Below are 17979 nucleotides of genomic sequence, written 5' to 3' on the forward strand. Positions count from 1 at the left end.
CCATTGGACAGGGCTTTTTAAAAGGGCTTTTAAACTCTCTTAAATCAAAGAGTTTATAAATATGTGTGATGTGATGGTATTTTTATTTTCCAAAATCTTAGTATTGAATGCCTTACTTTTAAAATGTGGTCATTTAATAACTAATGAAAAGTGAGGCACAATTCCTGGCCTCAAAGAAAATAAACCTCGAATGGGGTATGGATAAAACAAGGAAGAAATACACAATACTTCGTATCATGTATAAGCATGATACAAAACAAAGAGAGCACTGGCTAGATGGACCAGAAAGACTTTGTGGGCTCTGGAAAGATCGAGCATGAAAACATGAGGAACGGGATGGAAAGGGGGGAGTTTCTGGTAGAAGACCCAGCATTACATACAGTAGATGCTGAAAACTGGCGTGTTCGGTGATGAAACTGTAGGCGTAATGTGGAGCAACTTTTCTCAAACATTTTAGTAGACTGAAATCTTTCCTAAATAAAATTTTACGCAGAACCCTCATACAAGTAATATTCCTAAGTAATAATTATCCTCTAAGTTCAAATTCAGCACAGTTAGTCCTATAACACTTTGGTATAATGGCATTTGAACATTTGAACCACAGGGGAATAGATAAAAAATAGTAGCACTCCTTCTTACCTCCAACCGCTCTCCTGTCCCTCTGGCAATCACCAGACCCTTGTCTGGCTATAAAGTTTGTTTCACCCAGACCCCCTTAATATCTCATTTATTAACCACCACCAATAAAAGTAATATTCCATATAAGTGAAAACTCCAAATAGTGGAAGCTTACTACTTTAAATGCTTCTTTTCCCATTCAGATCACTTTTAAAAGCTGTTTAAAATGTGTTCCCTGTTGCTATTGGAACAACAGTATTATGGACAAAATCTGCTTTCTATTCTTTCTAAAAATTCAGGTCCCTTCTCGGCTCTTATTTGCTCACTACTATCCCCAAAGTGCCTGATTTCCTCAGATCTCTCACTTGCTATCACCAGCCAGCCTTTATGGAATGCCAAAAAAAAAAAAAAATCAAAAAGGCTGTTATAGTTGCATATAAAGAAAAAGGAAAAAAATAAAGAAGGATCTTAAACACCACTTTGTGGTCGCCATATAGCAATCAGATGTATTTTATTGGCATCCTTCTGATGGACTGCATAAGGGTAAGGTTACTGCTTACTGATGACTGATTAAGCGACATATTACTACAATTTTCTGGGACCCTCATAACATAAAGGCTTAAATTTGATTCTAGTGATTTATATTAAAAGGTATGATAGGAAGAACTTAGAAGAAACATTCCAATAAATTAAATACATTGGCCATTGCTTTGAGGCACAGCTGCATGGAAAGATACCCATTCGGGTCACTCAGTGTTGGGTAGTACAAGGGAAATTTGTTTTTTGTTTTTGTCTCTTTTTTTATGAGCAGATACCTCTGTACTCCTACTGCATCCTACACTGCCTCATATTATGGTTCATGTCATGTTATTTTATAAAAATTTTTGTTTAAATACTTCTGTCCCTCTAGACTGGAAAAAAATCTAAAGCTAAGGATATGCCTGTTTTATAACACAAACAGATACCCAATATGTACATATTTTTTGGTTGTAATTGAAGAGAATATTTAAAGTCTGTATAGAACCAGAAACTGAGACAATGAGGAATAATTCATTCTTTCTGATTCCAGTCCTTGATGGAATCTGCTAGATTTTTTTCAAAAAGGCAACTTCTGCCAAGCCCTACATTTTGTCTCTATCCTAACTTTCCAATCTCCTTTTTCAGCACTTCTGGATAACGATTGGATGATTCTCTGCTCCAATTCTCAATGGTCACTGCACACACCGTGGAAACCTAGACCTCTTTAAGTCCACTGAACTCAGTCTCTGGCACTGTCCGACTTACTGCTGACTACTTGAAGCAGGGAGAAAGGTCACTGAACCACTTCAGCATTTTTATTTTGAAACCACAGGTTTATAAACCTTAAAAGTGACAAAAAGGCAGTGGGTAATCCCAGCAATAGCTCCCTTTTATCATTCTCAATCTGTGCTTCCTACAAAGCTAAGCCTTCTGTACACATCCCTTATGGTTCTAATAAGTTACTTTTAGACCCATTTCAAGATCAGAAAACCGAAGTTCAGACAGGTTACGTGATATGTCCAAGAGCACAGATGAGAATGTTGTAGTTCCAGGATCAAAGGCAGGTTTGTTCTACCCCTTAGTGCTGCAGACAGCATCCTCACGTTTCTAGTCTTGCCTTTTGTTGCAAGGAAGTCTCCATTTTCAGAAGCAGCCTGGCATTTTCATGGAAGCTCCCCTGACAAACCGTTCTCCTTAGTTGCCAAAGCCCTTTCCCTTCCAGGCTGTGTGAGCCTAGGAGGATAAAGCTGTTAGCTTACAAATAGCTACATATGGAAAACAGATTGATACGCAGTAGCCAAGAATTTGCGTTTTATAACAAACTTAGGAAAGACTAAAAAATTTCAGGAGCATGCTGGGATGTCAGGCACCGTGACCCAGTTCTTGGAAGGTAGGTGTTTTAGGGCAAGGATGTTTACTGGAGACTCATCAAAATCGGGAAGCCTTTTCCTGATGTTTATATAATCCAACGTTTTCTCAACACAGGATGACAATTTGTAGCCAATACTAGAGTTGTTTTACTTAGCAGGGTACAAGGGTATTGATGGAAATGGTTGAGGTCTCTTGTCTAACACGCAGATTGAACAGGAAGAATGAACCATTTGAAGTGTGTGAGGCAGACAGGAAGATGTGACAATTGAAAGGAATGTCAGAAGGAAAACAAGTGCAGTAGATTTTCTTTTCACAGAATAACAGTTCCCAAACCACGACAAGAGACAGAGGGAAAGTAAGATTTCATGCCTGGAGATGACAAGCAATTTTTGTCAATTTACAGTATTTCTCTAGGTGAGTGCTATCTGATAGAATTTCTCTAATGATGGAAATCTTTTATATCTCAGCTGTCAAGGAAAGTACTATTGAGCACTTGAAATGTAGCTAACGCTACCAAAGAACTGGTTTTAAAAAATTTTTTAACTAATGTAAATTTAAATAGCCCCATGAAACCAGTGGCTGCCATATTTGACAGCACAGCAGGCAAGATAGAAATTGAAACCATTTCTCCACCTTTCATTCCCATCCAATTAAATGAGTTTTAATACGTATTTTTTTCTAAGTATTATGAAAGATTTGTGGTTACATTGCTGGTAGAACTTAGCTATATCACCTGTGAGAAATCTAAAGCAAGTGAGACAGATCAGACTTCCAAGTCTTAATCTGCAATTTCAGCTATCACAATTAATGTTATTAAAATAACAAGTTTATAAATATACACTAATAATTTTTGTCTAAAGACAGAACATGAAACTCATTGGCATAAAATAGCATAGGATATCAATGAGTTAAAGTAAAAATTGTTTAAGCTGATAGTTCCTTTTGTGCCATGGAAGAATCAGCCAATGATGGATGACGTGAGTCTTCTTTCTTAGTGGTTGTACATTGAAAGGAAAAGAAGAACCAGTCAGAAGAAAAGTCAGGCTATAACGCAGGCTTTGCACACTCAAATGTCTCCAAGGCTGAGCAAATAATATGGAAAACCATGCTAACTAAGTATGAAGCAGAGAGCACCGCTCTCCCCTGCCTGCACCCCCCTCCCCGCCCCCACCATCAACCACCAAGGGCATTTGACAGCTCTGGGTTCACCAAGGGGCCATCTGCTCAACCAGTCTGCCCCCACCACTGCCACCACTGCCCTAACCCATCTGGAGCAGCCATCTGGCCTCTTCCAAGGCACAGCCACTTGGCCTCTTTCAACACCACTGTACTAAATGATTTCTACAGTTCCCTTCAGTTCTAGCATCTTTGACTCTAAGGTTATATCAATCTTCTCTTATATATCTATATAAGATATCTTTGTCAATCGTATCAATCATATCTTTTGTGGGAAAAACCCAGTTTTGCTTTGTTTTGTTTTAATAAAAATGATAAATCTTGGAGTTTTGATTAATAGGGATAACTTTATAACAACTACAATTATTTATGGGATGGGGATTTTAAAATAATTATACACAAATTTTTTCTATGTAAAATACTATTCATTGTTTATTTACACACCAACTCACAGCCTCTAAATTAGGGGGCTGCCATGGGCATAACCTAACCAGTAGTATCTGTGCCTCATGTATTTTGCACGACACCACCACATAATCACTCATCACCAACAAACAAGGAATATAGCAGGTGCTCGATGGATGTTTAGTAAATGAACAGTTCACAAACTCTTATAAATGTGATCAAACCTTTGTACAATCAATCATATTACCCAATAATTTCATACTGAAAACTACTAAATCCTTTGATGTAATGATGTCAGATATCAAAATGCTCCTTTCATTTTATGGGTTTTTTTAATGTAGTTTATGGTTCAATAGTAAATGGCTTATCCCAATCATAACCCTAATTTATCTCAGTCACAATCCTAATCACCTCTATTCTCAAAACAGGTACCAAATATTGTGAATTTTAGGTTGCTGAGTGCTGGGTTTTGCTGTATTCCTTTGAAGATTATCAGGCTTACTCCTCATTGTATCACTTTGATTTTTGAGGCATCTTTTAAAGTCATTTTAAGGAAAGTCTAGAATAAAAATTATTCTGGGCTACTTTAGCCCCACTCTGAGATGTAGAGTCTCCTGACTGTTTTGTGTATTCCACAAAGCATCTCTTCTGTAGCTGATAGGAGCCCAACTCCCAGCTGTGTGTGGGTTTGGGGAATCCTTCATCTTACAGTTCCAGTATAACTTTTCTTCCCCTGAAATATGTTTTTAGTCTGGACTCGTGGACTTCACACTCCTCACATGTATTTGGTATTCAGCCAAAGAATATAGATCCCTAATCAGATTGCTGTATCCCTTTCTCTGCAAATTTCCTTAATCTTAGATACTTCATCCTGCAAATTCTAACAGCTATAACCTTCTTCAAATTGGGATATCTATCTCCCCAACTCAGTGAGACTGCCAGGCTTATTTTGGTTTCTTCATTCCTATAACTGCAGCCCAGAAATTACCTTTTAGCAAAAAGGTCAACTTATTCATTTTTCCCCTCAGGGACCATTAACTGCACTGCCAATGGTCCTGTTTCTGAAAATAGATGCTTTCTATATTTTGACCAGTCTTCTAGTTGTTTATGGATAGAAGTTAATTCAGGACTTTGTTATTCTTTCATGGCCAAAAGCAGAAATATCTTACTTTTTTTAAGCATTATCTTACTTTTCAGCATAACTTTCTTTCATGCCTGTAATTTCACTTTAGTGTTTGTTTGTTTTTTTAACACAAGGTCCTCTCTCACCATTGTTCTTATATGTGTACAAGATAAAACAGTCCTGAAAGTAATTGTCTTCTCTTTGTCGCTTTCCTCTCTTCTCAAGAAGTTCTCAATTATTTTTTTATCTGTATTTTTGACTGGGTGTATGAAATTCCTCAGGGGGCCAGAGGCATTCGTACTCCAGAGGGGATGTGTGAGAAGAAAGGGCTGAGTCCTGTTCACTCTCAGGTCCGGTCCTCAGCGGCAGCACCTGAAGCTGCCAGCTGCCAGGAAAATCAACGTGAAACATCAGTGAAAATGAAAGGATGATATTCTATTGATTTTTATTATAATTAATTAGTTATACGACACCTGAGAACAATTTTCCCTCGGCAGTTAGTAACCTCTGTCTCTTATTCTAGGCGTTTTAGGAACTTGTAAGTTTTCAGGGAAACTCGAAGTGATGGGACAGAAAGCTTTCTATGAAAAATTTTTGGAACCTAGTCTTAAATGTCAAAGTTGGCAATTACTATTCATTGCAAATGAGGAAGAAGATGTAGCTGCAGATTTAGTTAGACAGAAATTATTATATTTTTTTTACCCTAGAAGATGAGAAATATAGAACTAGTATCAATATTGATCTAAATATAATCATTGTGAAGCATTAGTGATCACAAACCTTAATAACTTAGTCCCATTTGAATTAGAAAATTTACAGGCTTTATGGGATGCAAATGGTACAACAATTATGTCTGTATTTTTACACTGTTATTCAGATCTCCATGATACAATTCAAGTTTAAAAATTAGTTTTAGGTACTAAGATATGTTGTGGGTCCCAGAGTGAGGAGAATACTCAATGACCTTAACTTTTGTTCAAGGGTATTCTTAGTTTAATAATAATGTTGTGTAGTTTAATGTTCTAACTATAGTGAATCATTTTAAATGCTAATATATATTATTTATATTAAGTAAAATTACTAGTTTACTTAAATAAACAACTAAGATTTTTATGCAACATACTTGAGTGCAATAGCACTGTGATTTTTTAAAAGATTTTATTTATTTATTTTTACAGAGGGGAAGGGAAGGAGGGAGTGGGAGAGAAACATCACTGTGTGGTTTCCTCTTGAGCAACCCCTGCTAGGGACCTGGCCTGCAACCCAGGCATGTGTCCTGACTGGGAATGCAACCAGTGACCCTTTGGTTCCCAGTCCAGCTCTCAATCCACTGAGCCACACCAGCCAGGGCAACAACTGTGATTTTTAAAACTTCAAATATTGTAGCATAAACAGTGGTGAGTTTGCCTTAGACCATTTGGAAAATTGCCTGGCAAGAATCGGGGTGTTGCAAATTATTTTATTCAACACGAAACCTATAAAATGGAGAGCTATAAAGTACTACCACATTCCCATCTCCCTTAGAATCAGTTATAGGAGTTGTTGGTAACAATATCCATTTCGAAAATAAATATTTTAATGGATGGTAGTTCGCCAATTCACTCACATTTCTGCTGTTTTGTAGTGCAGTTCAAGATTTTATTGTTTTCTTGACCAAACTAAAATAAAACATGCAAGTAAATCAGACAAAGATGTGAATTTAGCATGTGAGTAGAGAGAGGGCAAAATTAATCATTCTTCCTTGTTTAGTTAAACAATGTTAAACATATTCTATTTTGTTATGGTGGAAAGGGAGTAATGCCTTACTGAGAAAAACTGTTTAGTTTTGTCAGTTCTGAAATTTGTAATAAATATAGCATTAAGAAAAGTAAGAAGAAACAGAAACATGACCCCAAAATGCGGAGAATCTACTAAACAATAGAAGACCTCTGGTTTCAACTTCAAGTCCTAAGTGCTCATATTAATTTTTAAAAGAGTTATTTATTATGTGGGAGCCTTCTTCCTTGGCCTTGAGTACCTACTAAGTTAACAGGATAGCTCATTTATTGAATCGCTCATTCAAATGCCTATTGAATGCAGTGGGTGGGTGTGGCATGTATACAGTTACATGTATTATTGTAAATAATGTGCTGAGTGATGCAGGACACTGATTACATTTGGTCAAAATGCATCTACCTTAATATTCACTGTGAGGTGAGAGGAAGACATTACCAGTATATAATAAATTGTAATTTATTTAACACAATAAATTTACATTCATGTTTTACAAGAAGAAAGACTAATTGCAAAATGTACCAATATGACCAATGTTTACAAAATTAATGAATCCATAAGTTTGGATGTTTTCAAGGGAAACAAAGCAAAGTTTTGGTCAAACAAAGACAAAATAATGCATTGATGATTAGACTCATGGACTGTGATGTCCTTGCTTGACAGGAAAATTTAAATACAGGATGAAGACATACTAGAAAGTTAGTAAGCATCTATGAGAGTTTAAAGGGGAAGCAAATGCCATTTGCATTCTAAAAACATTACTTTTAAAATATATATATATTCTGGTCAAATCTTTCAATAATGATACTCTCTAAACCTTTCTATCATACCCTACTATATCAATTTTGTTTATAAACTAGACATTCCTTTATATACAGTAAAATATAGAGTAAAAGATTTAAAATATGTTTTTTCATTTTTTCTTTCAGCATAGTTTTAAACAGAAAATTATGATAAATCTAAATGCATAATATTTTAACAAAATACTCCAATATAAATAAACCAATAAAGGAAAGACAGGGTGTCAAAAGTTATAAATAAATTGATTAATAATTACAACAGATGCAGGGGATCATTGAGAAATATTTCTTTATTTGTCTAAAATTTTATAACTAAAAGAGAAAGTTCTTCCTTATCTTTCCAAATATTTTATGTCACTATGGAAAAGAATATGATTCATCAATATTTATAAGTTTTAATTAGGATTTCTGTGTAAATTTTTTTGGAATTTTTAATGAAAACAACTGAAATTCTTGCATTTAGAGTATACTTTGAATATTTGTACCCTTTAATCATGCTAATTAATAATAAATGTAACTTTACAATGTGTAATTTTTAATTAATGTCCAACAGTTGAGAATTATTATGTTTTCCTATTTACTACATACTAAAGAACCAAGGGATTTAGTCTGTTGCATAAAAAATTAACATTTCTTCCTTAAGAACTAAGAGTTGACAATAACTTGTTTATTACATAAATAATATACCAGACATACAAGTTTTCTATCATTTCTGAAAATTGTCCCCACTATTTGATAAGAAGTCACTGATGAATTTCATTTTTCTCAACAAATATGCCATGGATATGAAATAAAGAGATATGTTTTAATATATTAATGATGTAACTATTATTCTCAAACTGGAAATAATTTGAGCTTTCTATTATTTTTAAAATTTTAATCAAAGTATTTTAGTGTAGTTCCATCAACAACCACCTCCAAAAAAATACAAAATTATTATCTATAGTGTGGTGGGCTACACGCTATTTACAATTTTTAATTAGCTGCTCGTGTCATTGACATCACAAGTCTTATTTTTCTAATCTTGTTTTATTAATTCTCAAATAATTCAACCCTTGCCTTGTTTTTTGTTCCAGTTTACATATAATCAAAAAATAGTCAAGAATTTAAAGATAATTTATTCCATAGGCAGGAAAATCTCAGATATTTCACACAGAAATTTTTTACTGATATGTCCCCCAGAGCAAGGGACATAAAGGAAAGAATAAACAAATGGGATCTCATAAAAATAAAAAGCTTCTGCACAGCTAAAGAAACAGTATTAAAATAAAAAGAGAACCAACTGTATGGGGAAACATATTTGCCAATGATACCTCAGACAAGGGTTTAATCTCCAAAATATATAAAGAACTTACATGACTCCACTCTAAGAAGACAAGTAACCCAGTTAAAAAATGGGCAAAGGACTTGAACAGACACTTCCCCAAGGAGGACATACAGAGAATCCAGAGACACTTGAAAAGATGCTCAATATCGCTAGCTATCAGAGAGATGCAAATTAAAACCACAATGAGATACCACTTTACACCAATCAGAATGGCCATCATAAACAAAGCAACAAACAACAAGTGTTGGAGAGGTTGTGGAGAAAAGGGGACCCTAGTGCACTGTTGGTGGGATTGCAAACTGGTACAACGACTATGGAAAACAGCATGGAATTTAGTTTTTTTCTCAAAAAACTAAAAATGGTTCTGCCTTTTGACCCAACAATTCCCACTATAATCCCAGTGCTAGGATTATATCCTAAGAACCCTGAAACACCAATCCAAAAGAACCTATGCACCCCAATGTTTATAGCAGCACAATTTACAAAAGCCAAGTGTTGGAAGCAACTTAGATGCCCATCAGTAAATGAATGGATCAAAAAACTATGGTACAATTATACAATGGAATTCTATGCAGCAGAAAGAAAGAAGGAGCTCCTACCCTTTGCAACAGCATGGATGCAACTGGAAAGCATTGTGCTAAGCAAAATAAGCCAGGCGGTAAAAGACAAATACCACATGATCTCACCTTTAACAGGAACCTAAAGAACAAAACAAAGAAGCAAGCAAAATATAACCAAAGACAATGAAATAGAGAACAGTCTGACAGTGTTAAGAGGGGAGAGGAGAAGGAATTTCAGGGGAATTTCAGGGGAAAAGGGGAAGGTTTTATAGGAAGAAGTATAAAGGGCACATGGATAAAAACTAGGGGTGGGTGAAAATGGGATGGAGGAGGGGAGGGCTGGGTGGATGGGTTGAGATGGGAGTAAAAGAGAATTGTACTGCAACAACAATTAAAATAAAAAATATTTTTTAAAAATAAAGATAACTTATTCCAAGTCCCTTCATTTTACAGATGCAGACACTAATGACCAGAAAGGTAGTGTCATTTTTTCTTTATATTTGAACATTTAAACCTATAGAAAAGTTTAATAGTAGAAAACTGCCTATATTATCCTCACCAGTTGTTACCATTTGACAAATTTGTTTGTTCTCACTTTCACACACACACACACACGCGCGCGCGCATAGCCTGCATATGTTGAATTTGCTGTTGAGTTCCACGACACCCCAACCCTGTTTAGAACACATTTCCTGATTAAGGCATTCTCCCACAAGGGCACAATACTGTTAATAACCTCAAGGTTATTTACAGTAATTGAGTTATGACATCTAATCTGCTATCCATATTTAATTTTTTTGTTTCCAGCATATCTTTTATAACTATTTTTTTTTCAAACCAGGATTCAATCAAAGTTTACTTATTCTACTTGGTTAAGACTCATTGGAGTCTTTTCACCTAAAACAACTCTTACACTTTTTGGTTGTCATTTTTAATGACACAATTTTTCTGAGTGTCCGGGCCAGTTGTCTAGTAAAATGCCCCATGCATTAGATTTAGGTGATTATTTCTTTATGATCAAAGGCAAGTTAAATATTTTGGGGAAAAAATATGACATCCGTGATATTATATAACTCTCATTGCTTTAACAATGAGTCATACACATTATTATTGCTAATCTCAAATTAGATCATTCAGTTGAGGTAGTAATCACACGATCTCTCCAGTAGGAAGGTCCATTTTTTCTTTGTCATTAAAAAAACTATCAGCAGGGTATTATTTTAGATCTGTGAATATTCTGTTCCCTAATACATTTTTATTAAGTGATTTGGATGTCTCTGATACCTTGTTTAAATTTCATGTTACATGAAGAATTACATAACAACAATATGCCAGTTCTATCATTTCATTCCCTCTGCATGTATTGCTAACACTCTTCTGTACAGAGGACAGTTCCTCTTTTTCAGTTCTCCTTATTTGAACCCTATGCCTCAGAGGAGAAGAGCAACTCTAACTGTCGCCTTGACTTCAACAGTTTGAGACCCTGATGAGTGCAGCATTCCTGGTCCACTGAAACTGAGATAACAAATGTTATTGTTTTAAGCTGCTAAATGTGTGGTGATTTGTTACACAGCCATAGGAAACTAATATTTTTTTTCCAAAATATTACCGCCATTCTATTATCATGGCCAACAATCACTGTTTACTGTGCATATTTGAGGAGTCTTGAAGGAGCTGGTCAACGTGGCAGCATGTTAGGTGCTAAGTAGGCTTTTACGAACCAGCCAAGAAAGTTAACAGCAAAGTGTAACCTGACTGCTATGGGGAAGAAATCCAAACAACTAGGACATAATAAACTTTTGGATGGAGGTTGTCTGTATTTTTGAAATCAGTTAAAGAGTTGTAGTCAGATAACTATGGAGCCCAAATTACTTAGAGCATGTTAAATCATGCCATCGTCAACCTCCCCTCTGGGATGAGTCTCTGCAATTTTAAATCATTCCAATGAGTCATTTTTCTAAAAGTTTTTTGAAGTGTGTGCCATTTGTATTACATATGAGTTATTTCTCCCGAAAGTACTTTTTCCTTTCTAGTCCTTTTTATAATTTCCCAATTTACTCACCCATTCCTTGAATTTCAAGGTTTGGTTTTTTTAAATGAGCTATACATAAAGAAGAAAATATCTAACAAAGAAATAATTAAGCACTAGTAGTTTTTCATTCTCATAGGGAGTACACAAGTGTTCATCGTGTTTTCTGAACTTACCTTTATTTAGAATTATTTTTCCAAATTTAAAAAAATATCAGTGATTTTTTAAACAGTACTTCTGCTGCCTCTGACATAAATTTCTTTGTGGATTTTGATCTCTTGATCATCCTCAGTGTAACAGCCATTACACAGTTCCCTTAGCTTTAGACTATACATCTCCCTTAAACCTTCATTTGCCCAACTAACTTCCTTAAAGTTTATAGCTCCTTCTTTAAAGATGTCCTCTGGGTCTTGTCTTTCCAGGGTTTATCCACTGCACTCACCTTCAGCATGCGAACCCCTAATACTTAATGCCTGAAATCACATAATTATATAATCAGACAGGCCGATTCCCAAGCCTGTCTCTTGCGAGTTGAGGCCTATCTCGGTTTGCAGCAAATAGCCCATGCGTGTCTGTTGATAACAACAGAAGCTACGGCAGTTGAAATTGCTTGAATATAGAGCAATCAACAGTGTCACACAAGCTTGGCTTGTTTTAAAAGATTTCAATCAGTGGTTCTAAACGTGTGGGACATATTTTTTATAAAATGTTTCTAAATCATACCCCTGCCGGTATTTCAGTTGCCTGGATGTGTATGTACTGTAAGAATATGTGCTGCTATGTTCAAATGTATGTAGGTGATGTTTTGACTAAGAAGCATTAGTAAATGAATAGTAGCTTTGTCATTATGGATTTTCCCAATCTGTGAATAGCAGAAATAAAAAGGAAGTTATATAAGATTCTGCTATATATGAACATGAATCTAGAAGGATATATATAAAAATTGAATAGGAATAATCTCCAACTGATTGAAACAGAGTAATCTTCATTATCTTCCTCATGTTTTGTGATAATGGCATGTTGCTTCTGTAACTCCCACCCACCCCCCAAAAAAACATTTATAGGCAAAGCATGTATATATGCACATATATACATTATATGTATAAAGGGTTTTCAGGAAGCAAAAGTGCATCATATTCTGACACTCAGAAGACCTTGCAAACCCCTGATTTAGCTGAGAACACTGTACAAGCAGTTTCCTGTGTGTGCCAAAGATGTGAGCTTCGATATTTTTGTGAATTTTCAGGCACAGTAAACATATGGGACTTGATTTGAAGCCTTCTAAAAGCTGTGTAACTGCTGCTAATTGGCTTTTGGAAAGAACAGAACACATTAAGACTCATATAAATATTTTATAACAAAACAGCACATTGTAAAGCTTTGCTCTATGACCACCAAGGGCCCACTCTGTAGTAGCCAAATGACATCCACACTTCCCATCAGCTGTCAGAACTGGTCTTCAAAACTCAAACACAGTCAAGTCTATTGAGAAAGACAGCTGCTTCCAAAGATCTGACATTAAATTCCTCTTAAGAAACACCACTTCCCTTTTTGATGCTTATAGTCAGTCCCATAAACTGAACCATCATAACATTTTCAAATGCGTATCTCATCATTGCTCCAAAGCAAAAGCAAATAAATGAAGCCAATGTACCATTTGATGAGAGCTTCCCACATGACACCACACCATGGTTCCCCAGAAGTCTCAGGAAAGCGGTCACAGCTATCTCACGGGGGCTCTGGTGTGCGGCGGCCCTCACCAGTGACTGTTGCATTACATGCTACAGATTTACGTGTGGCCAGACCCCAGCGACTTCCCTCTAGGGAGTCTTTTCTGGACCTGACCTCCATCTGGAAACACCTTCTTCTGTTGTAGGGGTTGTGTGCCGTGGAAGGCACACGTATCCTTTCTTGGTTTCCCCACAGAAATCACACGCCCTCTCCCAGCTGGCACACAGTGTTTCCCTAACCAGAGAAAGTGCCTCTGCCTGGGCATTGGAAATGTTCTTACAGAAGAAAGGTGTTTCTTATTAAAAAAATCTTGTCAACAAAATTCATTTGCTGGGACATGAAGACGCTTACAATTCATATACTCATTTGATTAAAATTGTAATGAATGTTGAAGGAATGAAAAGTATTATTTCTTTAAATCATTTTGCATTTATGTGAAGAAATTTTAAAAAGAGAATGTTGATTAGAAAAAAGTTATCAAGGAGTTAATGAAATATGTTAGTTAAAGGTTGAAAACTATTTTTAAAGTGTTCTCTTTATTTTATATGTTATCCAAGAAAAAGTGAAAGACCACCACTTGTATATTATAATTCACCAGTTTCATTAAAAAAAATAGTTTTTAGAAAACCTATTAAGAATAGAAACTGGGATGGAACAAGAACAAAGTAAAGCATATTTCACCCCCTTTGGAGCTGACAGTATATAGCGTATTTTCTTCAGTCGAAGATTCTTATTATTTCCCTACTCACATAGGTCTCAAATTAGGATCAGTCTTATAGTGAATGCATACACTAGGGAAAAAATGTTTTCAGTCATTTCTGCACCTCACATTTGATGCTGTCATCCTACTGTAGCTGATCATCTAGAAGCAGGAATCAGGAGCTGACACACCACTGAGGGCCAAGGAAATATTCTAAATGTCATTAGGGCAAAAGAATGCATAGGAAAGGACAATGCGGGGAATTCTGTTCACCACAAGATTATTTTTCAGACTGTCTTATTCAAACTGAGCAAGTATTTCTGCCCTTAGAGAATCTGACATGTGTCCTTATGACTCCATGCAATTCTAGTTATTATACAGAAAGGCATTTGCCTGGGAAATGAGGAAGCCTTAAGGATGCTGTAGCTGCCAGTTTATTTTACTGAAGCATTGTTTTGCTTACATCAATCATTTCCCTATTCAAAAATATGAAATAGCTCATCCTTCTAAGGTCTTAGATTTGGGCTATAGACTCAGCATCAACTGGACTTTTGTCGGCTCTGCTGGTCTCTAGGATCGAGTCTACAGCTGTGCTAAGTGCATTAACCACTTGAAAATTGGGTTTCATTTTAATTAAAGTTTAAATTTAAAAATGAAACAATACCTTTTATGTAGATTACATATTGAAATGGTAATATTTCTATATATTAAATTAAATTAAATATTTTATTAAAATTTATTTCACCTGTTTCTCTTTAATGTAGGATTTAGAAAATTTTCAGTGATATCCGTGGCTTGTATTATTTTGCTATTGGATAGTGCTGGTCTGGAGACAATAAAAAACCTTGCTTTTCTTGATAGTCTACACTTCAGATAAAATATGCCTCCTCCTCCAGATTTTCCTCCCTGATATAAAAGACCCTTGTGCTTGCAAGTGTCAGAAACTTAAGAATTTATTGGCACAATAAGTGAAAAGAACAGAGATAAGCTGTCAGGGGCTGTAATGATGTCATCAAAATTCAGTCTCATAGATAGTTAATCCCAGAAAAAGCAGAGCTTAAAATTTCCAGAGATAAATCTCATTGGCTGACTTGAGTCACATGCCCCTCCTTGAACTCATTACTGCGGCAAAAGGAAAGAGATGAATTTATTGACCAGACATTGGTCACATGCTTGCGCCAACATTAGAGTAGGAGGAAAATCAATGCCACTCACCTTACACGGGCTGACACCAAGGATGAGCTCAATCTGTTCCTCGGTGAAAAATCCCGCAAACCTTGGTACCAAGAGAAACAGTAATGGGTAAGAAGAATAGATTCCCAAAAGACCTGATTGCTAACCTAAATGTATTTGTTTTTTTGCTTCTTTGGGACTCATATTTCAAGGCACCATTTCCTTCCCTACCCTTTGTCATCCTCTCTAGCTTCATCTGCTCCTTCACCGCCCCTTTCCCAGTCTGCTGGGAACAGCATGTCACATGCAACACCGCAAATGTGATGCTCTTTCTTGGACTTCAGTGCCTTTTCTAGTCCCTCCCCCTTCTCCAACATCCATGAAGTCCTAGTCATCCTTCAAGTCTCTGGTCATTAACACTTTCTCTTAGTGTGACCCTTCATTCCCCCAGCCTAAGACATCTGTAACTTTCCACTTTGTGTTTCCGCTGAAACTGTCCTACACCTTCTCATGTGTCACTTCCAAAGTAATATGCATGATTTGATTGCATAACAGGACTAACATAGATGCAGAGAGTAAGGCTTGCCTGAGTTGGTGCATTGAAAAAAGTCTTTCCCTGGAAATTTAATGAAGGATTATTGAGAGGTGCTGAAATGATTAGGAGTCAACCAGGTAGGGTAAAAAGAAATACAGAAAAAAACAAACCAAAACAAAGGTTGGCAATGATACAAGCTATTATCTACCTTAGACCTGAAAAGCAAGGAAGAACCATGTGAATGAAACTTGGTCAGAGCTACAGCTGAGTTAGAAGAGCAGCCAGAGGGGAGGGGACTTTAAGGAGAGGAATACAGCCAATTCCCACACCGTGCCCTGACAGGATGAAGGGGCTAGGGAAACTCATTCCAGTTCTCTTTTCTCTGTTTCCTGTTGGTGCATCCACTGGCTAATGTTAACCAGAAGGAAGATGCCAAGGGAGCATGGGATGTGGTGTGTAGAGATAAGCTTCTAGAAAAAGAAAAGTGGAGCAGGGAGGGATGAGATCAAGAGAGAATAACCTACACAGTCCAGTGATTCTTCTGGTATTCTGAGCTCCTGGTACAACTCCTTGCATATGAACCTAATACATATTGAATGGATGAAGCACTGACTCTCCACAAACTTCTGTATTTCTAGTTCTTTTGATTCATTTTTTCAACAAACACAATAAAAGTAATGTTTTCAAATAAATAAATAAATTTATAAATGAGAAAAAAATGTCCAATTGTGTTTTCTCAAAAGTTGAGAATTACCAGCATTGTACTTATCTGGAAACTTATTCTGCGTGGCTTTTTAACTATAATATCTAATTAATGCTCACAGAACCCTAATGACGTTGGTATCCTCACTCCCATTTACAGGTGAGGAACTGAGGATCAAAGGTATTTGAGAATAATCAGACAATGTTTTTTTCTTCAATTCTCCACCTGCATAAAATCAAAACAGAAATTACGTGAATGATTAAATATTAAAGCCATTGCCTTAATAAGTTCAGAAATAAATCAGCGAAACAGAGCACTTCTCTCACCACTCAGCTCTGCAGGTAGCAAAGGAAACACTGCTACTTCTGCAGTCTTTAAGGTGGTCATTTAATGTCTTGGGGAAAAATGATGGCTAAAACCATGAATATATTTATTTTATTTTAATCTAACACTTTTTAAGAGACATATGCACAGATACTTGTTTACTTTTAAGTGATAAGTGCATAATAGTAAAAAAAATAAGGAAACAGAGGTAAAGAATCAGAGTGATAAATAAGGAAGAAAATAAAAATATAAAAGTTCTGTCATATTTTCCTATCTAATGATTTTTGAAAATTCTTTGAATACATATTTTTGAAATTTCTATATGTGAGATATGACAATTATTATGTTATTGTCTTTATTTATTAAAACCTTCTTTACCTGGTTGGCGTAGTTCAGTGGATTGAGCACGGGCTGCGAACCAAAGTGTCGCAGGTTCGATTCCCAGTCAGGGTACATGCCTGGGTTGCAGGCCATGACCCCCAGCAACTGCACATTGATGTTTCTCTCTCTCTCTCTTTCTCCCTCTCTTCCCTCTCTAAAAATAAATAAATAAAATCTTAAAAAAAAAGAAATAAATTGTTAAAAAAACCTTCTTTCACAAGAAAATAGTGCCCAATTTTATCATATTTTCTTGTATAGCTTTATTACTTTTAAATTATTTTAATGCAAAGTATAATATAAACTTAATGCATATTATAAGCTCCTAATACATGCTTAAATATACCTTGCATCTACCTACTGTTTGACATATAGAAAAACTAACATTTTATTGGCTAACTGCTAATGCTTATAATAACCCAATTTATTCCAGTAGCAGTGAGCATCACTAAAGTCTAAGTGTGGTCTCAAAAATCCTGTTCCACTAAAAGGAATCCAAGTCCCTTAAAGAAATGGGTATATTATGGCCTCAGGTAGGAAACATGCAAAATGAGCCTGGGCTATCTTGTTGCACCAAAAACCAAGGACATTATCAAAGAATTTTAGGATTACATAAAAAAGTCACAGCAGGCAATTACTGGAGCAAGAATGGAAAAGAACAGACACCCAAAAGATCTGAGTACCCACAGTGACAGGTTTAGGGATTTTTGGTTTTGTTTTTTCATCTTCAGGGA

This window comes from Phyllostomus discolor, chromosome 2 (assembly GCF_004126475.2).
Source record: "Phyllostomus discolor isolate MPI-MPIP mPhyDis1 chromosome 2, mPhyDis1.pri.v3, whole genome shotgun sequence".
NCBI lineage: Eukaryota > Metazoa > Chordata > Mammalia > Chiroptera > Phyllostomidae > Phyllostomus > Phyllostomus discolor.